The 25,842-nt window shown below is 33.2% G+C and overlaps 1 protein-coding gene across 1 annotated transcript in view; it reads left to right on the forward strand.

Annotated features, from left to right (window-relative positions):
- The first annotated feature begins 20,862 nt into the window (after window positions 1–20,862).
- Window positions 20,863–25,842, forward strand: part of LOC120586237 (cadherin-10) — a 135,056-nt gene continuing 130,076 nt past the window's right edge. Inside the window, exon 1 of the mRNA XM_039842740.1 lies at window positions 20,863–21,271. The gene's annotated coding sequence lies outside the window, so the exon portion shown is untranslated. The remainder of the gene's footprint in view (window positions 21,272–25,842) is intronic.

Genomic DNA, 25,842 nt, shown 5'->3' on the forward strand with positions numbered 1-25,842 from the left:
GTGTGAATTAATTTACCCAAACACCATATCATATTTTTCCTATGATTTAAATAAGAAGTTTAAAACAGTCAATTGATTTAGTTATATTGTAATAATATCCTCCTATATTTTGCCATAGCTCTTTGTTCACTGCAGCCATTTTATTGATGTTTTTTAGATAAAAACAAATCTAGAAAAAATCGTTGGCTATTATCTTGACAATTATGGAATGATAAAACAGATTTTTCATATTCATGTTTGTGTTTATTGTAATGGGTTAATGAAATTATGTTTTTTGAATTAGTGTGTTCTTTAACTCTGTGAAACTCTAATCAAACGTTTTGATCAATGTATTTTTAATTGCTGAAAAACATGTAAGGGATAATTGATAGATTTAGAACAAGTTTTAATTTGAAGTTGTCAAATATGAAAACTGTCATTATTTTCTTTTTAAAGAAAAAACATTTTATTACTGAATTTGAAAAATTTTCTAGATTTTTTTGTGTGTGATCTCAATTTTTGTTTCCATTTTTTTCTTGTCTCTAAGCTCAGATACAGCTTAGTGGATTTTTCTAAGGATGGTGATGACAATGATGATGATGATGATGATGATAATGACGATTATAAATGTGTTTAACCAGTTAGGTTATTTGAAGAGTGCTACATTATACTATGGTATAGGTGGAGAACTTAATGTGAATAAAGGGCCGTTTTTCACTTGCCATTAGTCTATGGACTATATATTACTAAAGCTACATTTGAAAAAGAAAGGAAACTAAAAATGTTGCATGTTGCTGGCATTAATAATCGAAGAAAACAAGAAATGTTATAATTATTCAAATTTCATTACACATATGCTGAATTTTAATCTTTGTTTCTGTCATACTACTTATTTTCACAATTTGTTTATGGTGAACATGGATTTATATACTCTTTTTATTTCCATTAATTATCTTAATTCTTAATTCTCAAAACAAAGCTATGAAATAGGGACTACTTTATCTCTGCATTTTATAAATGAGGAAAATGAGTTGCAGGAGGATAAATGACTTTCCTAGAATCTCACAGCTAGTTGATGCAAAACAAATATATGGACTCTGGAATTTTGGCTGCAGGATTCATGTTTTTAACCACTTAACTATGTTTCCTAAGAGTTAATGGGCCTTTCATAGAAAACAGTTCCAAAAAGAAAAGGTTGCGAAGCATGAGCAGACAGGAAACTGAATGCTGAAATGGCCAAGATGTGTTGTTTTGAAGAATCTGTTTTCCTATTCCACTAAGCTCTAAGACTTCTAAACTGCTAAAATGATTAATGGACAATAAAACTGTTACTTGATTCTTTCATACATACGTGTACATATGTGCCTAAAACTGTATCCACTAGGATAGATACATGGGTAATTTTTTTTAAATTTATTTTAATCTCTATGGCTTTCATTAGGGGAAAAGATATATTAGTTTACAAAATGAAGAAGGAAAAAAAGGAAAAATGTGTTAGCGATACACTTCACTAAAAGATGAGGAAAAGAACATTTTTTTTGATAGAGGTGGGTTGAGGGGATAATGAGGGCAGATAAGAGTAGCTACAGAGTAGGAAGGCAGTTCGTGGAAGAAAGAACAAAGTAATTTAGAAATATCTCTATGGGCTCTGGGTTTATTTCAGTTTTGGTACATATTTGTAAAAGAATAGAATTTGTTGATAAATTATTTTGGATCTTATAAACGCACTCTAGTTTTGAACTGGATGAGGAACACACAGAGGCATATACACATCGAGAACCAGACATGACTATCCTCCCTGGGAAAACCTCTATTTCTGCTTTAAGCCAACACTGAAATATACATATTAGCAATGTCGGAAGCGAAACACATTCTACACGACATGACTGAAAAAATCTTAATTTGAGTGAATACGTTGTTGAGTATACTGGAAATAGAGATCTCTTGTTTAAACAAGAGCACATCTCCCATTTAAGATCCCATTAGACATATATTTCATACCAGCTCTGTCAGGGGAGCCTTCCCACAATGTAATTTAAATGGAAGTCCTTCCTTACATTTCTTTTCCATGCAGAGCACTTTAGCTTATGCTCAAATTCCTTAATCCCAGGTCTTGATTGAACCACTAAATCAGAAACCTCTTTGAACTATTTTACAATGATAATTATCCAACAAAATGACCTGAAATGGCATTATTAAGTATTAAATTACATCTGGCTGTATTGATATGTAAACTTAAATTTAATATATAAGTAAATATATATAAATTATTTTCTCAATGAAATATTATGTATATAATATTTTAATGTAAATAATATAATTATAGTATTTAAGGTTTTTTTTTCCCCTGAGAATGCTAAGAAACAAAGTTTTATAGTTATATATCCTTTAATTAAATCTTTGGTTTTATTTAAATGAAATACTTAACATTTCAAATAACTCTATGTATCTTTCATAAATGAAGCCAATCTAACATCCTTTTAAGTACTAATGATAACTCATTTTCAATGATTAAAGCAATATTTGATATACTGATCGCTAATATTCATATAGTCGTTTTTAAAATCAGGAATAAAAATGTCTGTCTATGTGTTTACAAAGATAGTGATATACAAGCTTTTATCTTCAAGAGTTTTTTTGTTTTTTTTTTAAATGAACATGAAGATACTTTAAAGTAAGCCAAACTATTAGAAATGTTTTGTTAAGTCTGTTGAAGCAGTCGATTATTAGGAAGATTGGACTGGATTAGAAACCACACTATGAAAGAAACATTGTTTTGCATTAAAAAGGAAGATTGCCATGCTCATTCTCATACAACTTTTAATGATTTCAAATATGTTTCCAGGCTGTTGTAATATTTTACGTTGTATCTTAGTATCATAAGAACACTTATCATGAGATCTACCCTCTCGACAATTAAAAAATTTTTTTTTCTTTTTATTACAGTGACATTGGTTAACAAAATCCAGTAAGTTTCAGGCATACAATTCAACAGTAAGGCATGTATATATATATATTGCATTGTGTGTTCACCGCCCACAGATTTCTTTCTGTCACCATATATTTGATCCCTTTTACCCCATATACCTCCTCCTTCCCCTCTGGTAACCGCTAGTCTATCGTCCAGGTCCATGAGTCTTTGCTTGTTTGTCCTGTTCGTTTGTCGCTTTTAGGTTTATATCCCACATATAAGTCATATCATGTGGTTTTCGACTTTTTCTGTTTGGCTTTTTTCGCTGAGCAAGATTATCTGAAGATCCATCCATGTTGTCACAATGGCAGCATTTAGTCTCTTCTATGGCTGAGTAATATTCTATCATGTATATGTACCAGAAAGGAAAACCTCTTCAGTAAATGGAGCTGAGAAAACCAGAAAGGCACCTGCAAAAGAGTGAAACGAGTCTGTTGTTTATCACTATACACCAAAATTAACTCATAATGGATTAAGGACCTGAATATAAGACCTGAAACAATAAATTGCATACAAGAAAACATAGGAACGAAACTCATGGACCTTAGACTTAAGTATATAATGCATTATTGTTGACTACATGTACATGTTGTACAGCGGATCTGTAGGGCTTATCCATCTTGCATAACTGAAGCTTTATGCCTGTTGGTTGGAAACCACCCATTTCCGTCTCCCCTAGCTTTAGACAACCACCATTCCACATATGTCTATGAACTTGACTACTCTAGATACCTCACAGAAGGACTTGTCTTTCTTCGACTGGTTTATTTCATTCATCATAATGTCCTCCAGGTTTATCTACATTGTTATGTATTACAGACTTCCTTTCTTTTTAAAAGTGGAATAATATTCCATTATATGCATATATAATTTTCATAATCCATTCATCTGTGACGGACATTTAGGTTGTTTCCATATCTTGGTTACTGTGAATAGTGCTGTAATGAATATGGCAATGCTGATATCTCTTCGATAGTCTGATTTTAATTCTTTTGGATATATACTCTGAAGTGGAATTGTTGGATCATATAGTAGTTCTACTTTTAATTTTTTGAGGAACCTCCATACTATTTTCAATAACAACTATTATATTCTTAAAGTAGTAAAAATACTAAAAAATAATACAGAAAGAGATAAGGCATTTTTTTCTCTCCATTTTATAGATGAAGAAACAGAGGTAGAGTTTAAATCACTTGAACAATGTCATAAGGCCACTGAGTGACAGAGCCATAATACTAAGCACACATTCTCTAATGTAAAGTAATATGATTAAATATTTTACCTACTTTCTCATCAAGGTAAATTCTAATCACCACCATTATATCACTATCACTGACCCCAAATGAGAGGAAAAAATGAGACATGAAAAAATAATGTAGGATTCTGTATAACATACTTAGCTCTACAAATACACTGAGATTAATATCTTAGCTCGCAAACAAATATATCACAGTTTAGACACTATCAATTAAGCACCAAAGATACATGTAAGTGCTTCATTTAGAATAGGCCTTTCTAAATGAAATCATGCCTATTCCTCTGGATAAACCTAGTCAGTGTCCACATTAGATCAAAATTTGCATAACTCAGGACTAAAAGTCAGTGGGTTTTTTTCTAAAAGCCGTCAAATATTATTTAACATTTGAAAACAATTTGACTGAATTTTTAAAAATTTCAAGAAGCTGTGTATTTCTTTTGTTGATACAGTCACAAACGTAAAAGCTGATATGTTTTAAAGCAGCAAAATATGGCTTATATTATGTACCATTTTCTACATGCGGTGTTACTTTGTGTATTCTCTTCAGACCTCTAAAAGTGCCATTGAGTGAGTGAGTGATTGGCAGTTTTACATTTATAATTGACCAGTATTGAAAATGTAAATGAAAGAAAAATATAAGATGTCAGATGGTGATAAATTTATAGTACACTTTTTTTAATGTAATGTTCTATAACTGAAACAATATTTGAAAGAAATTATCTTTGAAGAAATTTTTCCTGCAGGCACGCATATGGATCATTCTCTAAATTGCCTTTGTTAACATTTTATTGAAAATGAAATACTTAACACTTTTACTAATATTAACCCTTCAGTACAACAAGTAGTACTTTTATTGTGATATTAATATTGAGTACACAAGCATCTGGAAATAACTATGCTTGAAAATGGTTCTGCTATAAGACTCTGGTACTGCATAATAGTTTCATGTAAGTTTTTTAAAATTCTTAATCAATGTAGATTTTAAAAGCTGAAAGAGAAGGAAAACAAAGAAACAAACAAGCAAACATACCCGAACCTCTAAAGCTTGAGCTAGTCATCTCCCACAATCTTTGTTACAGCTCCTACATTCTAGAAGTTTTCAGAACCTAGATTTGGATGGGGTTTCTTAGGGAAGCCATGAAAGCAAAGGAACTGGAATCAAAAACCCTTGGCTGCTTTTCAGTTTATACATGAAAAATAAAGGCCACTGGACTTTTAAACTCTTCATTTGCTATTTTGGTTATTGCTGTTTGTTTGTTTGTTTGAAAAACAATATATTACCTTAAGCTAACCTCGATATTATTATTTCTTTATGGACTTTTTATTCTGTGCTGTACTTTACTTTTTGTAGACAATGAGATAAAAATTTCATTGGGGAATTAAAACATGCCCTGGCCAAAAATAATATTTCAAAACTCTATTTCAGGGAAAAATGATCATGATGGAATCTTTTTTCTAGTCTACATTGACCCATGTGCCTTAACCTTTGTCAAATAAGTTGTAGTCTACAAAGCAATGGTAATTTTACATAGTACATAAAAAACTATTTTTCCAGTCAGTGAAGACACAGTAAATCAAAACAAAACAACCGAGGTCATTGCTTTGTTTTCCAATGTCCCATTAATTCCATCCATCAGCCATAGGTTGGTACCCTAACCCTGTATAGAGACCTTGAAAATGTGAATATTTATTTTCTTAAATTTTAGAAATGGAGTTAGTGTAAATGGAAATGTGCAAATAAATCACCAGTTTTTCAAAAAAAAAAAAAAAAGATAAAACTGCAAAGTCTATAATATAGATTGATGAAGAGTATCACCCAAAAGATGCTACTTAAGTGAGCATTATATGTACACACAGGTAGGTGTTCTTGAAGATTTAATCCTCTACTTGAAATGTACAAGTCCAAGTTAGTAAATGCCTTAGACCCCAAAGGACATGTGATTCCCTGTGGTTCTAATACTGCGACAGCTGCACATAAATAAATAAATGCTTAAGTATTCAATTGTTTGACAGGTCTCACATTTGCTAAAAATTAGCATTGCAATATCAAGCAAGGATTAATATTTTTCTAAGCATACTGAACTCTCAAACAATGATTTTTGAGAGGCTTACTCACAAAATTCTAACCGGTTCTAAGATTTTATGATTTAGTGAGTTAGCTAACACTCAGTATGTTACAAAGGAGGTCACATAATGTAGTCACAGACTTAAAGCTGGAAAAAAGTTAATCATGCAGGAATCAGAGAACACTGTTAATATCACAATTAGTCTTTCTCAAATGTTGGCTATAAGACATTAGAAAATTTTTGTTGAGTTAAAAATACTAAGATATAAAAGGTGGTGATTTAACTCATAAGTAAAGTCCTTGTAACAAATGTCTGGAAAAAATTTAAGTAAGCAAATTTGTGACTTAATTCGATGAGGAAAAAAAAAAAATCCCAAACAGAACTATCATTAATTAAATATTTTGAAAGCAAAACTGAACATTTTTTACTTCGACATCACTAAATTTTACAGACAGGAAAAGAAAAAACCCTACTGATTAATGATGATCTTAACATGGATAAAATTGTAGTCTCCATCACATGGCTGTTGATCGTATTTCACATTTTTAAAAACCATGAGGTTAATAGAAGCTATTTTGCGTTGGTAGATTTTTAAATGTTTTCAATAAATTAGCAGGACAGTAATTTAGTATTATTATTTTCAAAATTCTGAATTTAGTAGAATATCCACATTTTATGGTGAAACAGAATGAGGTATTATTTTTGATATAAATGACTTTTTAAAATATTTAGACAAAAAATAGTGAACATATTTTATTATATTATTAATTTGGTAACTAGGTTCTGGCTTAGCTGCCACTAATATTTATTATTTATTATTAACTATTTACTATTTATTAGGACATCTTTTTTTTTTTCAATGTATGTGATGCTTCTTCACACTATGTACTTTTAAGATTTGGCCGAGATGTGTATGCCTACATGATGAAATCAAAGGTAGGCCTTAACACAAGTAATCTTGTAAGAACACAAATTAGCCACAGAAATCTCTCATGCCTAGACAAGAATATGATTTTTTTTTAAGAATTTTTAAACTCTTAGCAATACTTGAGATATTTGATGATAATCTATAATATATATAATCAAAATAATTTTATTACTTGCCATCGTTAAACAAAATACAACCAAGTAAATACAAAGATCTGTTTTCATTGAGCAATTTATGAATCAAGCAACATCACATATAGCAACTAGAAGGTGTCTCTTAGGGGTTGTACAAAATTGAAGGTTAAGGTTTTTATAGGAAAATGGGTGGGGCAAGGGAGCTATTAACAGAAGAAAATAAAGGAATATTCTGGGCCCAGACAGTTTTTCTTTGGGAGAAGAGAGTGAGAGTTTTTAGCATGCAAACTGCCTCTTCTTTCTGTATGGGGATAGAGAGGGAGCATGTGACAGATTATCTTACTGGTACTTAACCAGAAAATTTCATATTGATTAATTAAGATTATGTTTCTGGGAGAGGTTGAAACTGCAATTATATCAAATTTGGTATCATGGGTTTTTAGCAATAGTGACACCGTTTGGGATCTGTGCTGTTGTTTTTCTTTTTCTTTAACACAGTTAAAGTTCTTTTCTCAACAGATGATTTAATGGGAGTATATGTTTATCAGTAAATATTTAAAAACATACCTTGCAATAATAGTAAGAGATATACACATTTAAGTTACATTAAACTAAATATCATTACCGAACTCAAAGGGTTTGTTTGCTTGCGTGCGTCAAAGAGACAAGAACAAGAATTTGCAGCAAAAAAAAGTAGAGGTTTATTTGAGGAAATAGCATTAAGCCTGGAGACACAGGTGAGCTGGTGCTCTTAAAACCCGGTTCTTCGATGGTCTCTAGGGGATAGGTTATATAGGGGAAAAATTATTAGTCCTAGTAGCTAAGGGAGTTGAAGTCATGGGCTCTACTGATTGGTCAGAGTTAGGTTAGAAGGCAGTTGATCATTGCATCATGTCCTAATGTCAGCCATGGTCTAGTTCTGTCTGGATTCAAAGGAATGTTGCCGGTAGAGTCATTTCCCTTTCACGTGTCTGCAGCTGAAACACACCGAGGTCAAGACATCATCTTTAGTTTGACCAAAACTGTTTCTGTGGTCAACAGAGCTGAGGCTTTGTTCCTAAGATTGTCGGATTCTGACCAGAATCTGATATCCTATGGGCTTAATGGTTGAGGGAGTACATGAGCAGAATGTTCAAGGTAGAAGGATGAGGAAAGAAAAGAAGCGAGTGAGTCGTGCTGCTATTAGACTATACAGGCCAGTCTGAATCAAGGAGGAAGAGAAGAGGAAACATCATCTTAAAGAAGATAAGTTTTTGCATGGTTACATTTTTTTATGTACAGCTTATAAATTTATATTTGTATATTAGATACTTATGGGTTTGGAAAGAGCTGGGTATTCAGATGTACTTTTAAATAAGATAGTAATTCTTTTAAATATTTTAATTAAATACAAATTTATTTTGACTGATTCGCTTTTTAACTTAATAAGTGTATAAACAGGCCTCTTCATTCTTATTATAGTGTTATTCACACATATAATGCTGACCTTTTTAAATTAATGTAAACCACAGTCATTATGTTTAATATTTAAAACCTATCACCTAATCAGCCTAATATTCTCATTCCCACATAACGTCACTTGAGAACCAATTGCCACTGCTAAGAAAAATCTAAGAGCACAATTTTACAATACTGAAATCTCATCTCGACGAATGTGTATGTACTTTCAAAATATCATCCTTACTTAGATTTTCAAATCAAGGTTTATCTAAAAAAGCATCGACTAGAAACTACTCAAGTAAAAAAAAAAACATGAAGTGATCAGAAGACAGGTAAGCAGAAAATACTGAAAGGAAGAAATTCCACGTGAGCAGCACAAAAGCATTGTGTCAAGCATGAAAATACTAATGGTCTCTTCGAAAGCATTATTCTGAAATTTTTAAATTAATGAAAATAGAAATAGTTATGTGTGATGTTGAAGGTAGGGTGAAAGACAGATAAATTCAAATTATGTGAGGTGTGAAAAGTAAGAAATGTTTTAAAATCACAAAACAAACAGTTGCAAATATTTTGGTTGGCCGCATACCTGTTTTCCTCAGTTCTTATCTCAGTATGGCAACTCCATTTTGTGGTTGGAGTCATCCCCTTTTCTGTTCTCCCAACACTAATATCTAATCTGTCAGCAAATCCTGTTGTATTTATCTTCAAAACATATCCAAAATATAACTATTTCTCACCAACTCCTCCATGACACCATTATCTCCTACTTGAACAAGTCTCTGTGTTGGTCTCCCAGCCTGACTACTCCTAGTCTTGCCCTTACAGTCTGTTCTCTATAAGGTGGTCAAAATGGCCTATTTTAAATCCAAATCAGATGAAATTTTTCTTCCGCTTCTAACCTTCAAGAGCTCCCAATCTCAGCCAGAATAAAATTCCATGATGTGATCAGCCTCACCTCATTGTGAAATCCTCTGTGCTTGATTTACTGTTTTTCATTCCTGATGATCTCCGTTTTTTTCCCTCAAACTGAGCATGTTACTGCTCCAGGGAATTTGACTGGCTTTTACCTCTGTTTAGAGAGTTCTTCCCACTTGTATGCAAATGACTGGCTTTCTCACTTTATTCAACTCTGCTCTAGCATCACATCATCAAAGAGTCATTCACTAACAGTGGTTTGCATAAAGGTACATACTTATCAGTGTTCCTTGATGTCCTGTATTAGTTTTCTATCACTGCGGTAACAAATAACCTCAAGTTTGGTGGCTTAAACAATGCAAATTTATTATCCTACAGTTCTGTAGGTCAACATTCTGATATGGGTCTCACTAAACTAAAACCAAGGTGTTGGCAAAGGCTATGTTCCTTCCTTTCCAGGAAACAATGTTTCTTTGTGTTTTTCACCTTTTAGAGACTAATCGTATCCTTTGGTTCATCCATCTTCAAAGTCAGTAACCATGTGTTGAGTCCTTCTCATGTTGTCATCTCACTGGTTCTGTTTCTCTTTTTTCAAATCTCTCATTGACCTGAAATGTTCTCTGCTTTTAAAGACTCATGTGATTACATTGAGTCTGCCAGAATCTGGCAGGATAAGCTCTTCATCTCAAGATCCTTAACTTAATCACATTTGCAAAGTCCCTCTTGCTATGTAAGATAATATATTCAAAAGTTTCAAGGATTGGGGTGTGGACATCTCTGGGTGCCCTTTTACTGCTTACCTCACCTTTTTACCCTGCTTTATTTTTACCTGTAGCTCTTATCACCATCTGCAGTATTACATGCTTGTTTATTTGCTTCTGTCTTTTCCCCTTTAGTTGAATGCACATTTCTTGAGAACAAAGACTGAATATTTTCTTTACTGCTGTATCCCCAAGGCCTAGAATAGTCCCTGGAATATAGAAGTCATTAAAGAAATATTTGTCCAATGTATAATTAAGTCAGGTATATTTAATAACTTAAATATATATTTATGACTAGGAATAGTAAATTCAATATTGAAATTAAGAAATATTATTCAAGAAATTTGTGATTTCATTTAAATATAAGAATAGAATTTACAGGTGTAATGAAATAATATATGTTATATGTTTTCATTATAGCAATCTATCTGCAAACCACCACATTTCCCACGCCCAACCAAGAAATTTTAGATTAAGAAAAATTACCAAGTCTTATATAAAAAGTTTGTAACCATATGAAACTTTTGTTCTTTAAAAGAAACAAAACATACAATAGTATATTAGTTGGTAAACCAGGTCACCCCCCAAAGATTCCAAAGTGTATGTGGGCAGGGGGGTCACTAGGAAAAACAAATGAAGTCTAAACATTTCATGCTAAGGGAATTGTACATCAGCATCTTTTAATTAAAAAGTGTTAACACCCATTAAGAAAATTATCATCTGAATTCATTACCTTTGCCATTGGTCATAGCCTGATTGTTTACATTTAACTTTTGACTATATTTTATTTTTGAGAGATTGCATATAAACAAAAGTTTACATACTTATTTCTATTGGTTTCACCACTGGGCACAGTTAATTGTGCCTGCACTATAGACTGTATGCTAATAAGAACACAAAGAATAAAAGATAACATGATATTTTTCAAAGCTCTATAATTAATATCTGCAATATACTTCCCTTTATGATATCCAAGCCATTTATATCTATGACTATATATACTGTGCTAAATTTAAATACATTCACATATTACATATGGTTCACATAACTCTGTTAATACTGCTAATACAATAAAATTTTAAATTTTCTGATCTTTATGTGGTTGTCAACTTCATAAACTTTTCAGTGGCTTCTATTCATGTGTAATTTTCTTTATTAAGAACAAATATGAAAATTAATTGACAAATTATACAGAGAAGCAAAGACAGAGACACAAGAATGAATATAGAATTGTATGAAAAATAATAAGATAGTGAATCATAAACTTATATTTAGCATAGTCTCCTTTATTCTCCATTTTGATTTTATTGAGGGGAAGCAGTTCATTGTGGTGGTAACAACCATCTGTCCTAAGCCAGGCCAGAAGCCTCCAGTGATGCGGCTGAGCTTGGAGGCCCAGCTATCCTGGGACTTTGATTCAAAATCAGGTTTTTTTTCCCCCAAGTCTTCTAGGCACCTGCATATCCTTCTCAGTTTGGGCATTCTCTCTTTCATACTATTCTCTCCCAACCCCAGTGCAAGATATAAGGAACTGAAAACATCTAGACTGATTAATATTAGAATGAGAATGAACTTATTTAAAAATGTCAAATAAGTGTGGAAGATTTGAAAAGGGATGTGTGAGTGAGAGAAGAGACAGCTCAGAATTGAGATAGAGAAGGGAATTATTTTTTTAAAAAGAGTAAATAGTAAGGTTTAAACATACTTTGATGATTATGGTATTCTAAATATCATGTCTATACAAACATTTAAAAGTTTTAGGGTTATTAGAATGTTACTCGATATGAGATAATATTGATAGTTTTGCATGTTAAAACAACTTTATGTTTAGCACTACTTATTTTGTTAAATAATGTTTTCTTGTTTTTCTTAAATATTGATGATATTTTTTCTTTAGAGAAAAGCCATTTTACTATTCTAGAATGATGACAAATGACAAAAGTAAAGTAGATAACTCATTTAAAAAATTTCCACTCTTGGGACAATATTTATAGAAACTAACTCAGAAATTTCACAAATGTTTGTTTTTATGATGTGATTTGTTTCTTAAGTTTAAATTTAATATTTTAAACCAGGCAGTAATTGAACTGCTAATTATTTTAACAAATCACTTATATTTTGCTTTTGACTGTGTATTTTTTGCAGACTTTTAATTCATTTGCATTAATTGAGTTAGGATAAAAAATGCAAAATGTTAAGCCACTATACTTAGCTTGAGATCTTGTATCTAGTTGAATAGTTACTGTATCAATTAAATGATGAAATTTATGAAATATAAATCTTTATCTAAAAATAAAACTCTTCTAATTAGAGTGCATTTATTTTGGCTGTTGGTTTAACTGTGGACTGAATCAGATTATGTTTAAAAAACTCTAAATACTCGATAAGTATTGGTAACTTTTCAGCCAAACAGTATTTTGTTGCAGGGACCATGATAAAACATATATATATTTATATAAAAATTACACAATGGTATAATTCAGTATATGGATAATTTCAACACAGTTGCCCGCACTCCCCTCCCCCCACCATGATTTTCCTACATGTGGTCCGATATCAAAGAATTAACAAAAGGTTCAAGAGTTGTTTCATGTTGTTTTGTTTGTTTTATTTCGCTAGTGCTGAAAAGTTGACAAACATTAAAGTACTTTCACAGGGCTAGAAAGATATAACTTTAGACACATAATGGTAGTCGAAGTACATTTTGCTCTATTCCAATAACCTATAGCTTGAGCAAGATGTTCTTAGGGCAGCAAAATGCATACGAGCATCTGTGCATGATACATCTGATAAATCAGAAGTCTGCTGTGGTTGTGGTTACAAATACCTGCAATAATGGAACTCTTGGCCAATTAGGCGCTAGGAGGGCATGATTTAAATGTTACCTGGCAACACACACAGTGATTTCTTCTAAAAGTCACTGGGGTAAAGGGTATGGCGTCATGTTTCTAATTTCACCTCAAGCCTTACCTCATCTAAGGAGTTTTCCCATCCTAACTCCTCTCCTTACTTGTCCCCCTAGTTAGGTCAAGACCCTTATAAGCTGCAATACAATCAAGTTCCTTCCATCAGAGCACTTATCACAGTGAACAGTAATATAATCATTTGTGACATTAAACAATTATTCTTTTCTCCTGTTAGAGAATGAGCTGTATGTGGTTAAGAGCTGAGTAGATATTGATTACCATCACATCCCCAGTGCTGAGCAAAATGTATGACACATTAGCAGCTCAATAAGTAACTGGAGAATAAATAGCCGAATACATGAATGAATGAAATTTTACCTACTGATTACATTGAGGGCTTATGCCAATGCCTTGACACTAGAGATCAAATGTTACAGAGTCAAACTCAGTTTAACATGAGTCAAGTACACTTTATTGTCCTTGTTTACTAATGACAAATAGATTTATCAATGTGTTTGTCTGTTAAATGTCAACATTGATTATTGTCCAAACATCCACCTATGACAGGACCTTTCTACTCCATGAGTGACATCATACTACATCAGCATTATCAGCCAGTTTTAAGCAGATTCGATACAAAATCATGTGCCCTGATACAAAATGAAAATGTGGAGCCCTTTGTTAAAAAATTATTTAAAAATTAAAAATGCACTAGCAGGCCATTAAATCAAAAATGAGCCCCTTCTAAGTGTGGGGCTCTGTGTGACTACACAGGATATACACCTATAAAGCCAGCCCTGTCAATAGAAAGAAGACATTTTGGGGTTCCTGTAGTTTTGGAATCTGATTTTATAAAACTTCTCCTCCTCCTCCTGTTTTGTCTTAGTGTTTCATTTCCTCTTCCTCATTCTCTTCCGTAATGTCACATGAAGGATTACATAGGGGTGAGTGTAATCACAAGAGGATCTGGGATAAAGACAGACATTTGTATGCAAAGCAAGCTCCCGTCCTCAATGGAGATTATAAGAAAGGAATTCAGAACTCTTCTTCCTTCTGGTCTGTTCTCTTGGTAACTCTGGCGGGACTTTGTTTAATCAACATGCTGCTAGGACGGAGCATCATGGCTGGGCCTTTTTACTGCCATCCATCCCCTTAGCATGTTGACTGCTGAAATGAAAAACCAAAGCTGACATTCATCAGAGTCGTAATTCTCTGTTTGGAAACCTCGAGAGTAGCTACTTCTACATTCATCACACACTTGGCAAAATTCCCTTCTTTCTTCCCCTTCATTTACTTTTGTGTATCACTTGTCTTCATTACTGTCTCTCTCATTAGATGGTTAAATCCTTGTTCAGCCAGGACCGTGATTATAGCTCTCCCTCCCCCACAATCTCATAAATAGCACAATGTTTTGCAGTGATTCTGCATATAATATGTATGTGTTAAAAATAATAAGTGATTGCATAAACAAATCTCTCATTTGTAAACCATGAGTTTGAAGTCAGGGTTTCTTTCTTTTCTAGATTTCTTTAAAGCAACTGTACGCCAGTAATTCTCAAATTGTAACTGAGAATCACCTTCAGACATACGAAACACAAAACACTGACAACTCCCATAGTTTTCAGTTTGGTGGGTCTGAGACAGGACCTGAGGATCTGCATTTAGAACAAGGACTAAGGTGATGCTCATGTTGTTGATCCATACACTGTGTTTTGAGAACCATTGTTCCAGACATTAAAGAAAACATTACTCAGTGACACTCAGTAAAGCATGATAAAGAAGGCTTTATTTAAAGGGTTCATTGTGATGGATATAGGAACCACTGCAGTGAGTTTTGCAATGGGGAAGAGAGATTGGGCTCGACTCCAAATATAACATAGGCAGGTGGGAAAGTGTAGCCAAGGAGCAGAGTGGGGATCAGTGGATGGAAAATTACTAAGAAATATCAGGAGTAAGAGGGCATTCTGGCTAAACTGACTTAACAGGGTTCTCGCTGAAGGCAGGACAAGAAGATCAAACATCACCTAGGGGATGATGGATCATGAGAAACCTGATCAAAAATTGAGCGTGATCAGATATTGAGAGTGGGGATTCTGGTTACACTGATTTAGCAGAATTCTTGCTAAAATTGGACAATGCAGAGACAAAAATGGAAGTCCACGAGTCAGGCCTAGTTGAAAAAGAGTTTAGGGGACCATGAGTAAAGCTTGGTCCATGAGAGTCTCTGTCACAGGCCATATAATTGCCTCTATAGGTAAAATAGCCATTTGCAGAATTTCCCTCAGGGTGACCATGTGCTGGGTGGAGGCCAGTTTTCCAGCTGACATTTCTCATTGGACCAATAAATAATAATCTTGGGAGACAATTTTCCATATGTTTCACTTTTCTGCACTAACTGCCCTTTTCTTTAAACTATCTTTGCAAGGACATCTGTACAGGAATATCCTCGGATGATGAGTTACTGTCCCCATCAGAGTAGAAGGATTTTTATGCTACACAATAAAATAGAGATAATTTCTCCCGTTGGAGGGAAGTTCAGACAGTTTTGTTCACAGTACATTTTATAATGAGCAGGTTTCCCTAAGCATGGTGTCCCTTAGGTAAGATATGCAAACCCACAGCAGGTGCAATATCTACCTGAGCTCACCTGGGGCATTGCCCAAATGAGATGTGATGGACAAAGAAAACTGACACAGATTTGATGGTCATGATGCTTCTCTGGTTCATGAGGTTCATGTCTTCTGCCAGCATTTATACCATGAAGATGTAAAGCTAATTTGATAGTTTACAAATAGAGTACAATATTATAAAATTAATTAACAGTTATTGACAAATACTATGAGAAGGAAAGGAGGAGGAAGAAATATTTTAAGATGGAAGAAATAAAATAATAGTTGTGATTTGTCTAGTCTTTTATAATACATATTTAATGTGTTTTAAAATATTGCCTTTTCTTAAAAAGATTCTAAGAATCCTTAGAAGGGCTTTTCAGTGACGATATTAATTAAAATGCTACTTTTACCACTGAGACTTAAATCTCTGCATTAACAATACAACTTCAAGTAACATATAAAAATAAAAGATTATTTTTTGTATGTTAAATGCAATTGCAAGCATATTAGACTTGTGACTTATTGTTTTTCACTATTTTTTTATTTGAAAGATTTTTCTTTCATTCACTTTCTCAGACATAAAGTTAAATCACAACCAGACAATGGAAAATTCATTCCTGATTATTTTCACTTCGCCAATGTTTCAAAATTTAAAATAGGCCATTAACCTTATTCAGGAATGGATGGAAACAGATTTAGTAAGAATTTACTCTTCAATCAACATGAGAATAATTCAACCTATTTTTTTTTTCTGCCTTGCTAAGAAGATAGGATTCAATTTACTTGTAAATCTTTTCATATGTAACCATTTTTTTTTACATTACAATTATAGGGAAAAAAAAATCAAGCAGTGTGATTCAGTTTGATCTAAGAAAGTTAAAAAAGCCAACCCTGACATTTATACCTAAAGTACACAGAACATGGTGGGTTCAAAGAAGAAGGGAGCAGGAGGATCAAAATTAAGATCACACGTTCTTTAATGAACTCTGATTGGTTTTCAAAATAATTACATTTTTTTTTGAAACATAACTGGCTGTTTATACGCTCCTCTTTCCCTGGCTCAACCCTCCCTGGTCCCACTCCCAAACTGTATGATCTAAGAGATCTTGAGATATGGTTAAATAATAATGGTAACAGATTACTCTTCAAAAAAATGATTTAAGTAACATGTCAGTTGCAGATAACAGAAACCACTCTAGCTACTCGAGGTAATTTAATAATAAGAAGAATAAATTATTTTTGAGTTTTAGATAGCAGTTAACAACTTGAATAGAAAGAGAAAGAGTAGGTGAATATCAAGACCACTTTCAGCCTCCCAAATCACACATCCATTACTGTGGTCCAAACAGCTGCAAACACAGCCTAAGTAAGGTAAGGGCGACTGCAAAACTATACTTCTTCAGCTATAGTGGCCAAATTAATTTGTGGGTCAAACAAACTATACCAAATTATTTTTCTGCCAATGTATTTGTGAAGCAGTGTAGACATTCTCTGCTATCTTCTTATAGCCATAGAGAGAATTAGGTTTGATTAACATCTCGTTATAGTAGAAATTGATATTATCTCTAATACAATTAAAAGGAACCCAAGAAAGTGTGGCTGGGAAGAAATTGTTTCAAAATAGTGTGTAGCCATTTAACAAGTGACACCTTAAGGATTGATGTTCACTGTTTAGCAACAGCATACAACTTTTAGGCATATAATTCCACATGGAATGGAAGGTCGTTTTACTTAATTGATTTTAAACGAATTGAGTCTTTCACATTTGCAAGGAAGGGAATCGGCCTTCAGAGGGTCCCATTATTATAGTGATAGAATGTCCTATAGTTTATTAAGTGTTTTATGATTATAGTAAGACATTTTATCTGTGCAATTTTACATTTACTTTTAAAAGTATAGAGGTATATTTTTTAAAGTTTTTATTAGTTTTATTTGCTTATAATATACGTGTGACTTTTCCTCACACTGAGGACACTTTTGTGAAGCACTGACCCATTCATCCCATTCATACAGAGCTTACTGTGTATTTTTCTGACTTTTCATGGGTTACCATTTCCTGACCTTGGTGACTATAGGGAAGCTTTATCTAATTCACAGGACTACTTTGCATTAAATTTCCAGAGAAAACTTCAAAATAAAGAAATTTACAGAATCCTAAGTTAACCCATTTATAGCGTGAAATAAAGAAGGAATTGAGAAATAATATTGTTTAATTAAACAGAACTTATCAGAGGTTTTAATGTTTAGTCAATATTCTGTTTTTTAAAAAATTTTAATTTGTATTTCAAAGCTTATATTCAACAAGATAGCACAGGAGTCTCTCTTTTATAAGGAATATATTAAGGCAAATGGGATATGTTTTAATGCACTGTTTACATGCTCTCTCATATCTATATCTACAACTCCTGAACTTTGGAATACATAGATTTTTTTTTATCATTTATTGAATACATTACCTGATTATAAAACAGAAAATGCAATAACTGGCAATACCATTGTTTCATACTTGAAAATGTTAAAATATTATTAAAATTATATGCATGGATACCACAGATCTAATGACAAATATTTTTGTCTCTCATATAATGACACAATTTAAATTTTAGTCAAGAATAAATTTTTTTCACTAAAAAGTCATAAAATATGTGATTTATAGCTATGACAGCACTGTTGCTCTTTGTATCAATTCTGTCATCTCCTTCTCTAATAGTATAAATCACTTTAGGCGGGCAAATAGCTTTCGAGAGCAAATACTACATTTCCAAGCCTGCCTTGCAACAATTTGTGGCCAAGTGTCTTGTTTCCAGCCAAGGAGATCATAGAAGATTCCAATGGGAAGGGAGCATTCTTTCCTTCTTCATTTTACTTCTCTTTCTAGAAAGCAGATGTGGGGGTGACCTCTCTTGCATCGTATACATAAGTTCAACTCAGGAATGGGAGATAGATACAACCAGACAGATACAAATTGAGTTTTTGAACACTATACAGAGCACGGCCATCATACCAACTCCAAAACTTACGTTAAGAGAAGAATAAACTTCTCTCAGGTTAAGAAACTATTATTTTGGGAATACCTTATTATAACATGTATTTTCATTAATAAAATATAATTTCCCATCTGATTCAGCCCTTCATTATTTTCTTAACCAGACCCATTTAAATGTAATCTAAACAACTCCCCATTTTTTGCAGCCATTTATTCTGAAACTAACCAACATACAAAAATAGTTAATCTTATAAGAGGACATCTTACGTGTGTGCACTTGACCTGCTGCACTTAAACACCATATAATTTATATACAGAGTATGAAATTCCAAAATTTTTCTTAACAACCAACATTAATTTGTCTATGGCAATTTTACATTAAACACACATATACATCATGTTAACACATCACAGAAAAAAATGAAATACTTATTTTGACTGAACTCTAAAGTTAAGGCACTCTGTTTAAAAAAAAAAAAACTATGGGTGAATGATAGAGGTTAAGTATATGAATTCTACCTCTGTTATCACACAACTTTAACTGAGTCATTACAATTTTCCAGATCTTAATGCTGTCATGTGTAAAATTAGAATTTCAAAAGTCCCTTTGTGCTTAAATATTATATTATTGAGTGGAGATATTCGGTATTTAAAATATAAAACTAGTTGGTAACATCGGTCATATATATAACCTTGTGATCTTCTAAAACTTTTTTTAAGCTAATTTACAATAATCCTTCCCTTCCCCCCATTAAGATTCTTTCCTCTCCTATTATGCCAACAATATAAGGAGCCTACCGATGTTGGAATAATCAAATATATACCCAGGAGGTAGTATGCCATCTCTGAAGCAGTACTAAACTGGAATTATAAATATATAAAAATATATATTATGTATTTATATAAATATAAAATATAAACTGCCAGGACAGTTTTAAGTCTGTCATTAGTTTCCTTGTTTAAGCAAGTCATTTAGTATTTCTAAGCGGTATTATCTATTTTAAAAAATATTATGGTTGGACAAGATTATCTTTATAATTCTTCTCCCAGCTTTAAAATTATTGTATAGTATATTATTATTTTATAGTATGTTGATATAATTTATTTACTGTCAAATGGTATCTTCGTGTAGCCAGAAAAATATAAAGAGGTGCGTTATTTCGTGGAGCTATACTGACATCCTTTGGTAAGGTTTTGGTTGATTCCAACCTAACGTAGAGGTTGATGAATAGAGAGATGGAGTTAGATGGTTGATTTGTAAATAGAACCACTCAGGATGGATTTCCATCTGCTCACACACATTTGGGCATGAAACTCAAATCCCTGAGGAAAAAAAAAGTTAGGGGAAAAAAAGGAGTTTGTGTCAAGTCCAAAGTCTAAATATTTTAATGCATTAATGCGTATTTAAATTATGAATAAAATACTTTTATCTATAAAATATAAAAAAGCAAAACAGATAAAATTAAGCAGACAAGACTGGCTCACGGACGTTCCAAAACGACGAGCAAGGTATGCTCTCGTAAAACAATAAACAACAAAAATAAGGTATTTGGAGAATCAAGAAAAGAAAGTTCACCGAGAGCAAAGATAAAAATTTTAATCCGCAACAAAAAATCACGCTGGTAACGTGTCAGATCTGGTTGCAATTTGACTTGGCATTCCGTTAATACCTGTAGTTCGGTCGTCTGGCGTGAGGATGGTGCAGAAATATATATGTCAGAAGAAGAACTATCTATTTAAAAAGAATTGCAAGAAGCAGTCCCGTTCCTGAGATTGTGTTACGGACACAGCCGGATTAGATTGGTCTGATTACCTTAGCCTTCAAACAGAGAGTCTTTCTGCCCCGGGGGGAGGGGACGCCTTTCATCCAAAGCCCTCCTCTCGGATGCGCCCTCCCCTCGCATTCACTTGCAAATCGCTGTGTGCTTGCAAAAGCCAGCGCTTCCCCAGTCTCCAACCTTCCCATGGCGAGTGCTGCAGCTCTATCAGCAGAACCTTTCTCTGCTTGTGAGGAAAGGCTTTTGCCCCCGCTCTCTTCCCCCGCCCCGCACCCTTTTTTTTTCGGCCCTTAATCAGGAGCACTGAATGAAAGCCAATCAGAGAGCTCACCCCCCACCCCCCACTCCGTTTTCTTCGGTTCCCTGCCGTCCAGAGTTAAAAGTGATGCTGAGAGAAAGCTTGAGTTAGATTGAAGTAGAATCAGCGATAGAAAATAACAGCCGAAAACAAACAAAAAGGAGACATAGTGACAATTTCTCCAGGGTTCTTTTGACTGGAACCAACTTCCGTTATCCAGAAGCTGATTTTTAAAAAAGGTAGGAAGACTTCATTTCTCTCTCTGTCTCTCTGTCTCTCTCTCTCTCAAAACTCTCTTAAGGTCTTTTATATTTTTTCCCTCCGGGAGAAAATGTTTGCTTTAAAGTTGTGTTTAGCAGTTATTTCCAAATAATTATCTTTACTACATAAATAAATTAATAAGCATAAAACTCTATATATTTGATTCTAGAAACAACTGTTTTGAATATCTACAGAGGTAATGTAAAACTGGATAAATTATATATTTTGCTCAACAGTGGGTCATGATATTAGAGTTTATGAATTCATTCACTCTGAACAGATGCTAAAAATATATTATGGAGTGAAATTTGTCACGCTCATACTTTCTCATCTTTATTTTAAAAATCAGTTTAAGAGATAACATTGTTGCTGTGAACTCTAGCATCATCTAACATCACTTTGCATTCCATGTGAATGGATACACTCTGCGCTTATTCATAATCATAGTTCATTGTGAGTTTAATATAAAAAGAAATGATAGGCAGAAGACAGATTCCTTGAAATAGTCAATGGTCACTAAGTATCTACATAAATAAAATAGATTGGCGTTTATCAGAAATAGAATAGGCATCATTCCCATATTCATATTTTTTTATGTCTGAGTCAGAAGTATGAAGAGGGAAGAATGAAGGGGGGGGATTAAATTCACATAGTCAGCAGTTGCAGCATTTATTGTCTCTGCTGCAATAAAATCCATATTTTATGTGGTGTTAAATTAATGCAGCACATTGCAAGTCTAAATGCATGTTCCCAACAAGTAACTATTGATGGCACTGTAAGTATGGGCAAAAGCAGGAGTCTGAAAGTGTTTTTATGCCCTTGCAATAAAAACCTACCATCTCCTTATCATTAAAAAGGGGGGTCTACAGGTGCAATCAAAGACAAACATCATTTAAACACTGCCCTATCATCTTTTGCTTCCAAGAAAACCAGATCTATTTCTTAGAATTGTGGTTTGTCATTCCAGTAAAAGCTTCTGTTATCCAAAACTACGCATCAATTACTCTCAGCTGTTTGGAGATGCATTCTTTTTTTTCTTTTTCTTTTTCCTTAAAGGATCTATATTAAAAACAATCTGTCCCCCCCGAAGCTGACAACTGTTTTACATCAATGCATATATAGACTTTCTCCCTACACACCCCTCTCTATCATTCCTTAAAATGTAGCCACAAGAGCGTCTCTGTGGTGAATAACACTTGGCAAGAGTGTGCTCATTTTTTAGGTCTGGTATGGTGAGGATTTTTAATTAGTAGAACTTTCATGAAAACATTATGTCATTGACAAGAGCTCTAGGTTCATGTTTAGTTAAAGTGATAAAGAAAAAAGGAAAAGGTTATGTCATAGAGAAATAGGTAAATGATAAATTGCATAGATAATCTGCCTTGCTCCCCTTCTCTGCAATGTAAGTAACCTGGCATATATGTATTTAATGTGCAGTGTATAAGGAAATAGTGGTTTATTGGAGTGGAGAGGGTGACTGGATTGGAGAGTGAACAAATATAAGCAGAGTGTGTCTGTGGCTTAGGGACACATCAAATACAAATCCATTGTGATGACAAAAGCATAAAGAAATGCTTCTTTCATTTGCTTTTACTTTTTTTTTTTTTGGCTGTGTTTTTAAAGTATGAGTCAATGTCTACTTTCATTAAATTAGATACTTCATTGGTTTCAAATACTTTCTGCTAACAAACTGACTTCCCTGGTGATTGGATATGCCTTCCCGGCTCCAATCAAAGATAGAATTCCATTCACTTAGATGAAAAAAAAAATAGGGAAATCGGGAAGCATCATATAATCCGTATGACATCCACATGCTAATGCATATATGTGAGGTGGTTAAATTGCCTGGTACCTGAGCAGTGCTTCAGGTAATAGTCCTAGATGTTTATAAAAAAGTAGCTGTTTATTGACAAGAACAGTTATATACAGGTATTCAATTTAATATTACACTATAATATATATTTTTTTGCCTGCACTTGGATTTTCTTTTAAAAACAAGGAATAGAAAATTGTTTTTCTATCTAGAGATATATACATTTCAGACACATTACTAAGAAAATGTAATCTGAAGGAGGTATGATTTTTGTTGTTGAAAAAGAGAATATTAGAAACTGCAAAGATTAATTCCAAAATATGTGAACTCTGTTAAGATTCTAGGGTGCATTTCTTGATCTTCACTTAATTTCTTGTATAAACAAGTAGCTGGGGCAGAGTATATATTATCTGTGGGATTTCTGTACATATGACTTATTTCTTCTGTTTCTTAACCTACTTTGCAGCAAGCGATAACACCGTGTCCTGGAATATGTCATTTTCATACCAAATCATTCCGCTAGGCTGCAGCACAGGAGCAGTAGTTCCGATGATGCTTATTCAGCAGCAAAGTGAACTGTATTTTTGTCATGTTATTATCAGTATTAGTATTGCGTAGCAAGCACTTAATACAAATCACAGCTGTAAACCCAAATACCTCTAGTCTAGCCCTTGAGTTTCAAAAGCATTAGCCATTATATGTTCTTATTTTTGCTATGCAAATTACATTCTAATATTGTTGCCAAGTAAGAAGTGCTTGTAAAACAATGGTACAAAGTGACAAAGAATAAGCAGAAAAATAAAGATTATGTTACCAATAAGTAATTTGATGCAAACATTTGATCTCCAAATTTCAGATCTATGTTTGAAAACTCTACTTTTGATTAACCTAAAATATTATCTGTGTAGGGTTTTAGAAAAGTCACTTTATTAACCATATTATATTTTACAATCATGTCTGAAATAGACTGGAGTTAAAAATCAGGTAGCAAGAAAGATACCTTCATTTTTGTTAGGCTTATACTGAGCCATGGTGACGCTGATAAAGCATGGTACTAAGCGTATATGGTCCCTTATATGAATATTTTGGAAAATGAATCAGTCCAAGGAATAGCATTAGGAACACATCTTTGAGAAATGAAAGTTAAGATAGTTTTCCTTTTCTTGATACTTTACCCAGACCAAAGAGTTCATCAAGAAAATTTTGTTTTAATCATATTTACAATAACATGAAATATGCAGATAGAAGAAAAAGTCCTGGACTAAAACATTTTAAAATCTGTCTTTTTTTCTGGTTAAAGCATTTGGATTAGGTTCACAGAGCACTGATATAACATTCCCTGCTATTGCATCCCATAAGTTCAACACTCAACATTGCAGATTTTTTTTATCACACGTAAGAAAGAGAAAATTTCAGGAGTGCCTGTTTTCTAAGATAGCAGTATCAGCTCAGAGTCACCTCTGTCCTTTTCTTCCTTCTTTGCCCTACATACAGCAGCCTCACCTTACTTGACATTTTCATATAAGACCTTGAGCCCTTTTAAAATCCATTTGCGTTGTCTTTTGTAAGGGTATCTAAAGCAAATGAGGCCATTTTTGTCTTTGCCAAAAACCTTCTTTGTCACTTACTCAATCCAACTAACTTAAGAGGCAAACATTGTAAAAAATCATATCTATCACATTAAAGTTGCAGATTTCTGGGAATGCATTATCCTTAATGTAATGTTAGCATTGATCCATTAAAACAGTCAGACAGTTTTAAAATGAATGTTTTGATATAACTTTTGCTTAACTGTTATTAATCCAACTAATCACAAAAAATAGTAACTTGATTTTTTTTAAAACGGTGCTTTGCTCTCATCAATGTCTTTATATTTTTATTTCTTTATCACAATGTATATGATGCTCTGTACATAAATATGGTGGGTTTAAAGAAAGGGAAAGCTGAAAATTGAGTATGAATGAAATAAAATTGCATTTTACCTCATTTTAAGAAATAAATGTGACGTTCCTTGAAAATAACGACTGCCTGTGGGAGGATGAAATTCCTTCATTTAAAAAATCTTCTTTAGTAGAGGGATACATGTCCTTAGAGAGTTTGTCAGTAACATTAAAAAAGCACTTTACCAAACCTTGTGATCTTGATTTTCATCTGCGCCCCCCCGCCCTTTTTAGAAAGCAGTCTTGATTCTAAATACTCTGTATGATGCGGAAATATAAATTAAAGTTAAATAACATTTTTGTTTCGGGACATGATTAAGCTATAGGCTATGAAGTATAATACAACATTGTTTCACAATAGGGAATTCATCATTGAATAACATGTCTCAACACTTTCAGAGCCCTGATGATCCCAATCTCTCTGGCTCTTCCTCCTACCTTCCCTCCCTCCTTCTCCCTCTCTCATCCTCTCCATCTCTCCTCCCCTCCGTTTATGACTATTATGAGTCCTTGATTGAGTTTCCCATGTGCTTCTTAAAAATATTACCCTATGTGAAATAATATTTCTGAAAATCTTATAGTTTTTATGGCCAGTATTCTATCATCTGCCGCATTATACATTGGATTCATTGTATTATCCTTTGCATTATAGCATAAAGTATATGACAGTTCAGTTGGCTAGAGCATGTCCTTTAAAATAGGAGCAATTCTTATAGATATTATAACACTTAGGCTTTTAAAGATTTGAAATTGGCACCAATGTAGTTTATTGTACTATCAAGCAATAATGGGAAAT

This window comes from Pteropus medius, unplaced genomic scaffold, assembly GCF_902729225.1.
Source record: "Pteropus medius unplaced genomic scaffold, Ma_sr-lr_union100, whole genome shotgun sequence".
In the NCBI taxonomy this organism is placed as follows: Eukaryota; Metazoa; Chordata; class Mammalia; order Chiroptera; family Pteropodidae; genus Pteropus; species Pteropus medius.